This window comes from Natrix helvetica (genome assembly GCF_964273705.1).
Source record: "Natrix helvetica genome assembly, chromosome: Z".
In the NCBI taxonomy this organism is placed as follows: domain Eukaryota; kingdom Metazoa; phylum Chordata; class Lepidosauria; order Squamata; family Natricidae; genus Natrix; species Natrix helvetica.
In genome coordinates, this window is record NC_138554.1 from 30,267,868 (window position 1) to 30,276,321 (window position 8,454).

The following is an 8,454-nucleotide window of genomic DNA, read 5'->3' on the forward strand; positions in this document are numbered from 1 at the left end:
GCAATTGGGAAATGTTTGTCCATTTGCAAGAAAGTATTCTAGCTTTTGATGTCCACTTTCCATAACAATTTTATATTTGCTGCAGGCAGATTAGAACCAGACAGAAGTAGGAAGCTGATGTGAATAACAATGCAAGAGACGCCAAGATATATTGCCTTTCATTATTCTCCATCTCATGCAAATATTAAGATATTTAAGAAAATACAGCATTTCCAGTTAGGTCTTAGTTGCTGTGATAATTTGTGATAACTTTTAATCAGATCCATCAAAACTGATCCCACTGAATCTTTCAAAGAAAAATTTGTGAGATGCAGATAAACATTTTAGTTGGATTTGTCCTTTGATTTGGAAAAAAAATATCAACATTTCAGTTTATGATCATGAAACTCAAGTGACTACATTGGGCAAGTCACTATTTGCATAAGAGGTAAGCCTGTTGTAGAAAAACTGGAATACCACTCAGGACTCAATGTTAAGAGTTTTGATGTTACCAAATATTTTCCAGTGCTTCAAAGAATCTCACAATGCAAGCTTTTGCCTGTGTAATATCCCATTGCTTTGCACAATTCAATTCAGCACACAAACATCCCACAATTTTTGAGTAACAGAACACCCAAGTTTCTTGTATTAATGCCAATAAAAGGAGGAGCCCACAAATTGGGAACTCAAAAAGGGGGATATAAACTGTGTTGATAACATCTGTTACTTGAGGGCCTTTCACTGAAGTAATATCCTGTCTGAATATTATTTGTTCTTCTTCCAGAAATATTCTAAAATATTATATGTAGGTGTGGTTTACAGTCCCTTCCTCCTCCTCCTCCTAATGTTAGCTTACCTCAACAATACCAGGGAATGGTCACAAGCAAAACCATTAACAGCAGAATGAAATAATAAACAGTAGCTTTTATAAAAAATATTGTTTTGGCTGTAAAAAACATTTATGCAAAGTTATGAGCAAGAAGGAAATAAGGCAGCTGAAGGAAGGGAAACAGTGAGCTAGCAAGCATAGGTCTATGGAAGAAAAAACAGGACATCTAGAACTAGAGATAAATCTAAGGCAGCAGCAGATATAGTAGAAGATGAAGGATTGTTCAAGGGAGAGAAGAAACTGAACCAGTCCTGCTGACATGTGGGTCTCGTGCTAACTGCTTTCCATTAATCAAAGTTTGATCATATGAAAATAAATGCCAGGAAATTCTGGGCAGAGAGACATATATCTGGGCAAAGTTACATATATATGATACGCCAGAATATGTATCATATGCAGGTGCGCTCTGATTGACATGGGGTGCTCCATTTCATCCCATTTTACCTCAGGCAAAGCTGTCATCTTTACAATTATATTCATCTGGATCTCAATCTCCAGATTTCTGAAATTCTTGTGGCCTCTACTTTTGTGATCAATACTCTGTGGATGAAAGTGTTAGCTAGCCATGCTCCAGCAAAAATGTGCTATGCATATCCAGTTTGAAATCCCAACTGGATTGAGGCAGAAGCTATACAAGAAAATTAAGATATTGAGCAAAATGTGTATTGCAGACACCTTTCTTTAGGTATAATTTTGTTATCTTCTTCCAGTAAGCTGAAGAACGCATATAGTCATGTCAAAAAGAAAGTACATCCTATTTGAGTTTTGTGGTTTTACGTATCAGGACGTAGTAAAAATCATCTGATCCTTCAGTTCTTAAAAGTAAGTAAATAAGCCTCAGATGAACAACACAACATGTTACACCATGTCATCATTTGTTTTACAAAAAGACACTTTTAAATTCACATAAGCATATTGGATTCAGAAATACTTCCTAGCTCAGAGTTGCAGCTCCAATCCTTGGGGATCTTTTAAGAAAGCCAAAACTATTAAAAAGTTATAAATCCTACTATATTTGATGTTAGCCAAAAGGTCAAGAAGCATTCAAAAAAATTACATATGGAATGGTAACTATTTATTGTTACAATATATTATACTCCATATCTTTTTTTCTCTTGCATTTTTTCTACTTATTTTTAAGCACATCGTGTTTTTGTAGTATTTCTTTATGGTTTCTTGCTTTTGTTTTTTAATTTTTTGTTATTGTATTAAAAGCAATAAATATTATTTTAAGTAATAGATCCTGTGTAGGGTTCCATCTTTAAATGGCTATAGCTATAAAGCCAAATTTCAAAGCAGTCTGAATTCTGAGATCATTTATCATGCTAAGGCATGATTTGTCTTAACCTGGCACTGATGATCAAATATAATAGCTGGATTCGCAATAATGCTAAACCATACATTAGGAGTCTAATAAAACCTCTGTTGTGCCAAGGACTTTAGTAGGTTTTCCAGAACTTCCTGAGAGCTGTAGAATAAAAACGGGTGGCCAACACAGTTTTTTTGCAAAGATTTCAGAAGTAAACAGACAAAATGGATGTCTTAAACCCATGCAAAAAGGTCTATGGCCAATTTGCTGGAGCCAATTCACCATGGTCAAGTCTCCATGGCCAATTCACCAACTCACTGTGGGACAACTCACTGCAGAACAAGAGTTACACTAATATCAAAGAAGTAGCGAAATATAATTCACTAAAGAAAGAATGCCAAAGGAGGCATTCCTTTGAATGTGAATTCAAATGTGAATGACAAATATGAAAATATTTTTTTAATTATTTGAAATAGAATTGAATTGAATTGTCCTACAGCGAGTTGTCCGTGGCAAATTGGCTGTGGCGAGTAGACCATGGCTAGATGGCCGTGGTGAGTTCTCCCATTGTACATGAAGATATGTGTCCCTGGTTACTTTGGGCAATGCAAAAGGGATCGTGGTGTGCTACATTCTACTCCCAAGCTACTATTTTTTGCATGTCTTAAAATATAATTTATAAATTGCAGAGTCTAGATCTACATACTATGCCAATACCAAGCAAACTACATTAAGGTTTAATCCAATATGTGAATTGTCATACAAATTGAATGAGCCCAATTTAATTCACCTTTTATAAGAATTCAGGAGAGAATGTCTACTATATTTAATGGGGTCCATTTGTAGGACTCTGAGCCAACATGAATTATTCTTTTTTTTTTTTCAGTCCCAGTTTAATTAACCTGAAGTAAAAATTACCTGGAGCATTAAGCACTGTTAGTTATGAAAATAAAGAGCTAGCTGAACTGGTAGATCTGAATGAAAGTTCATATTTTGAATGTATGCCTTTACAATCTTGCACATGGAAGGAATCTTCTGTGTTACATATTACTCCTTATAAATCTTGTCCTGAAAGAAAGGGTCTGTATAGTATGTGAAAGCTAACAATGAGAATGTAAGCAGCAAGGTGAAATGAGGTAGTCTTCTCTGCATTCAGAGGATTTAGCAAGAGGAGAAACAGTTTGCGGGCAGAAAACTAAACTTACATTCTTAGCAGGGTTGAGCATGAATGAATCAGAGCTGTGAACTCATGCTGTTATCATATGACATGGTTGCCCTGCCCCCAGATAGCAACAGACCTCACAGAAGAACTGAGAAAAATTATGAGAAATTATCTATCTAGAGGTTATATTCACTATAGTAAGACAGTACCTTCCACAGAACTGACATTTTATGTGCATGGCTGAATGCCTCATGTTTCATTTTGCTGTTTTTCAACTTCCTGTGCTTATAGAACCATAGGATCAGAGAGGCTAGATTTAATCTAATTGTTTCCGCCTTACATCTGGGCAAAGCATATATTTTTCAGGAGCAGAACCGTCATGCCAATCCCAAGGCCTCAATTCAAGTGGCATACATTTTAGGTAATGTTCGAGCAACATATCTATCAATTTTAACAAAATAATTCACAACTAAAGAGAAATGTCATTACTATTAACCGCTGCTTTTATAATTATAGAAAGTTGCCTGTTTATTTATGATGACTTGACTCACACACTGCATTAAATCAGATTCACTTGGTTGTGGTTTATTGAATAAACTATAATAAACACACTATCATAAACCCTGGTTTTGAAATCAGAAGGGATGGATTGCAGTACACAGTAAACCAAAACCAAACCACATTATGTTTTAACTATATTCTACGAATTCAACCTATCATTACCACAAAAACAAATCTTCCTCCTAGATGTCATTTCTTGCTGTTTTTCTTATGTACAGAATCTGTGTCTTTAGAATTATAATCTAAAATAACAATATACATATTCCTCTGGACATGTTTACCCCTGATGTGCACTGCATACTTACAATGCCCTTTGAAACATGTAAAATCAGCACAATTTTACATGTTTCAAAGGATAGCTTTACAGGATATAAATAGTATTGTGAGGACCTTGTTAAGCAAACTCCACACTACATTTTTTCACCTCTTTCATAGCAAGATAACCAATATGTGTATTTATATCTGTATTTATATTTGTATTTGATACTTATTGTTTGTTGTGTGGACTGTACACCGCCCCGAGTCCTTTTCGGGAGAGGGGGCGGTCTAGAAATTCGAAGAAAATAAAATAAATAAATAAATCAGGACTTCTCTTTCCCCAGGGAGATCATGGGAATTGTCATTTAAAATTATTTACAATCATGTTGTACATATCTATTAATTTGCCCTAATTCTAGGAAAGCAAGACTTGAGCTTTCAATCTATCCAACTCTGGATAGATTGAAAGAGCAGAAAAATTGTTGACAACCAAAGACAAAAATGGGGGGTGGGTGCATGGGTGGGTTTGACATTATTTGTCTACATGCTATCTAAATTATCCCAGCGGCTCTGGATAATTTAATAGCACATTCTTTGGAGTAAATCATACTTCTTCAGAGCTGGTGCCCTTCAAAATATTAAATTACTATAGCTTCCATTATCCTTGTCTGCATGGCCATTGCAATTTGATAAGATGAGCATTATAGTCTAACCAAGTAGACTATAATAGAATAGAGGTTGTAAACTCAGGTAGATCTATGACCACTTGTAGAGTTCAGAGTCCCACTCATATGGAACATCTTTGAATGAACCAAGACAGTAAATAAGAATGTGGCAGAATCTTATTCATATTTTTTTTTACTTATAGACAAAGCTTTTTTTCAATATAGTAATCTTACATTGACATCACAAACTTGTACAAACTAGCCCCTGAAGAAACAGGCTAAACAACGCATTATGCTTCCAGGATGCACAGAAGCATTCCATAGGCAGTAGGGGCACTGCATAATTTCCTTTCTATTATTGTCTAAAGAATAGCTCTGTGCCATTTGAAAGCTTACAATCTTGAAATAAGTGCAATTTGAAAGCTTATAACTTATTTAACAAAAGGCAATCTTAGGAAAAGTTACTGTCTCAGAAAGAGGACGCTCCTACCCAAAGCTTAGTTTTTAATAAAATAGGGAGCAGGGTTAAAATCTGATTGAAAAACAGTCCATTTTGGAAGATCTGTCCCAAAATCAGAGTGGGAGCAGCTAGTTTTTGTTAGCAGGGAAGGGAGAGAAAACCTCATTGTCCTTCAATTCATTTTAATTTTATTTATTGAAAAATTCAAGGATTATGCATTAAAGCTAAACCCTGATTTAGGCACTATACTTCAGATGTTATACTGCCACCCTTATTAAGGAATATCTGGCTGCCTAAAATGGTGGCATAGCTTGCTGTACAATTGCTCAAATCAAGCAGCAATGCTGGTGGTATTCATAGGCCTGGAGAAAAGATAGCTGATTCATTTTGGCATCATGCCATGCTAGGCCTATGACAGTATCCTAATGACGAATGTGTTAAACACACACACACACACACACACACAAGGTCCTTTGGGCCCACTCAGTGCAAAGAAGGCAGATTGTCCCGTTTTGTTTGTACAAAACACAGGGAGGGAGTTATTTTCTTAATGCAATGTAACTGTACCAAGGGGTGCTGAGGATAGAAAGTGCCAATTATTTTTTTTCCTCCCGAATAAACAAAATGGCTACTTCTTAAAAAAAAAGCAACTTAAAAGAGAGAGGGGGGAAAAACAGTGGCAATTTTCAAGGATCCCCACTCCCAAACTGGGAGGGTGGCTGGCAGGCCTCAAGCCAACTCCCGCCAACTTCCAAGCCATGAAGGAGTAGGGGGAGGAGGATATATGAATGGGAGCAACCAGTCTCCACACATCGGAACCATGCCATGGCCTGTGAAAGACAAGAGAGTGACTGTCCCAGCAAGACACAGATCTTTCCCCCCCCCTTCCCACCCACACGCCCCAAACAAAGGGAGCAGCTGCCTCAGCAAATGCTCCAGTGCACATTGGAGGGGGGGGGGGGAATGGGAGGATGAGCCAAGGGAGCTGTTCCCAGTGACTAAGAGCTACTGATCTTCCTCCCACCCACCCTTCGACCCCACCCATAGTTTTCAATCTTTGAGAGTCTCAATTTAGCACTGGGTCATTAGACCACCGACCTTCCCACCGCTCTCCCTTTCCTTGCCTGTGCCCTAAAATGTTCAAAAAACTGTGGGGCTGGGGAACAGAAACCACCAACTTCAAAATGTGCCTGGTGGGGGGGGGATTTTTTTTGGGGGGGGGGTGAAGCAGAGCCGAAGGGTAAAAGAAGAGTCTTTAGGTGCAGCATCGGCCGTCCTGCATTACTTTCCGACACCCCCCCCCCCATGGCTGCAAGCCACCTGCTCTTCCATCCCCTCTCCGGAATGCTTTCACCCCAAATATCCTCCGCATCCCCTTATTTCCTCCTTCTGATTTCCGCAGAAGGGATCACCCCCCCCCCGGCAATTTTAGTCATAGTCACGTGGATGGGGGGGCGAGACGAGGAACTGGAGGGGGGAAGCGGGAAAGGGATATAGAAAGAAAAAAAAAAGAGATGAAGGAAATCGCCTGGGTCATTCGGGGATAAGGAAGCCCGAGGCCGAAGCCAGGCGATTTCCGTGCGCCAAATCGGTGCGCGCCCAGAGCGTAGCCCGGTGCGGTCGCGCGGCCGGCTGCCTCCCGCCCCCTAAGAGGAAAAGTGAAGCCCGGGCCGCGTTTCCCCCCCTACCATGCACCTGCTGTGGGTGCCGGGCGAAGGGTGGGGGGAGAAGAGACGAGCGGCCGGGCTGGCGGGTTTTCTGGGGAGGGGGGCGCACGGTGGGCGGGCGGACGACACGGCGCAGCGCAGCTACTCACCAAGGCGCACGGCGAGGCGGCGCGGAGGAGGGGGCGCTCCGGGGACCCGCCGCGTCGTCGGGGCTGGGCCGGGGCGAGCAGCCTCCCCGCCAATGGGGCTCCCCCCTCTCCTCTCCTCCTCGCCGTCTCTCGCTCGCTCGCTCGCTCGTTCTCCCTTCCTTCCTCCCTCCCTCTCCCTCTCTCGCTCCCTTCCTCCCTCCCTCCCATTGTACGGAGCCGCAGGCAGCGGCGGCGATTTGCATTTCTGAGCCTTGCGCGGCGAGGGATCACCCGGCTCCATTGTGCGCTCCGGCTCGGCCGGGGCAGCCCTGCCTCGAGGGAGGGGGCAGCCCGGGTTGGAAAGGAGGGGGAACGAAGGAGAGAAACATCGAAACACGGCCTGCTTTGCTCGGGCACCGGCCGTGGGGAGGGGGACAAAATATTCGTCCCACGAAAGTAGGCACTTTCCTCCGGTGCATCCAAAACCCTTCTGCCCAGTTTTGCCAGGGCGGCCCTAGGAGTAATCAGAAAGATAGTGCCAGAGAATAGTAGATTGCCACTTACTTCATTTGCCTTCCCCTCCCCCGAGAGAAAATGGCAGGATGGGTGGCATTACTCTGGCACAAGTTATTGTCTGCACTCTGATGGGGGCCCGCGGAGGGACACACAGCCAGTCTGGGATGGTATTTCACACAGGAGAAAAAAAAATACCACTGTCGTAAGCCAAGAACTCCCTGCTGCTGTTAGAGCCAAGCAAACAGTAGTGCAATTGAAGATTACAGAGCAGAGGATTGGAGAGGCAGGATCAGCCTGTCTCAGCCTGCTCAGTTGGGCCCCGAAGGGGGGTGGGCAGAAGTGCTGGTAACTTGGCACAAGCAAGCATTGTCTGCTTTGTTGTACATTAGTGGAAGAAATCAATACAAATTTTTGGGATGACGGAGTGTCCCTGGCAGGAGGGAGGGGAGCAGAATGTTAGCCCAGCATAGTTAGGCACAGACTGGCTTTGTTTTGTTGTGCCCTGACTGAAAGCACAGGCCAGAATTGGCATCACTAACTGGTACTTGACCATATGGTCATTTTCATATCCCAAAGCATCTCATCCGTTAAGGCTAATACAATACAATACAACACAATAGCAGAATTGGAAGGGACCTTGGAGGTCTTCTAGTCCAACCCCCTGCCTAGGCAGGAAACCCTATACCGTTTCAGACAAATGGCTATCCAACATCTTCTTAAAGACTTCCAGTGTTGGGGCATTCACAACTTCTGGAGGCAAGATGTTCCACTGATTAATTGTTCTAACTGTCAGGAAGTTTCTCCTCAGTTCTAAGTTGCTTCTCTCCTTGATTAGTTTCCACCCATTGCTTCTTGTTCTA

The 8,454-nt window shown here is 41.8% G+C and overlaps 1 protein-coding gene across 6 annotated transcripts in view; it reads right to left on the bottom strand.

The window, feature by feature from the left end:
- The window catches only part of ZNF219 (zinc finger protein 219), a 31,423-nt gene extending 22,969 nt beyond the window's left edge, over nt 1-8,454 (bottom strand). For 3 of the 6 annotated variants that reach the window (XM_081932477.1, XM_081932472.1, XM_081932473.1), the window contains exon 1: nt 7,100-7,260. The gene's annotated coding sequence lies outside the window, so the exon portion shown is untranslated. Of the gene's footprint in view, nt 1-3,095; nt 3,246-7,099; nt 7,261-7,642 lie in introns of those variants that run through there. The other 3 variants (XM_081932475.1, XM_081932474.1, XM_081932476.1) reach the window with 2 other exon arrangements.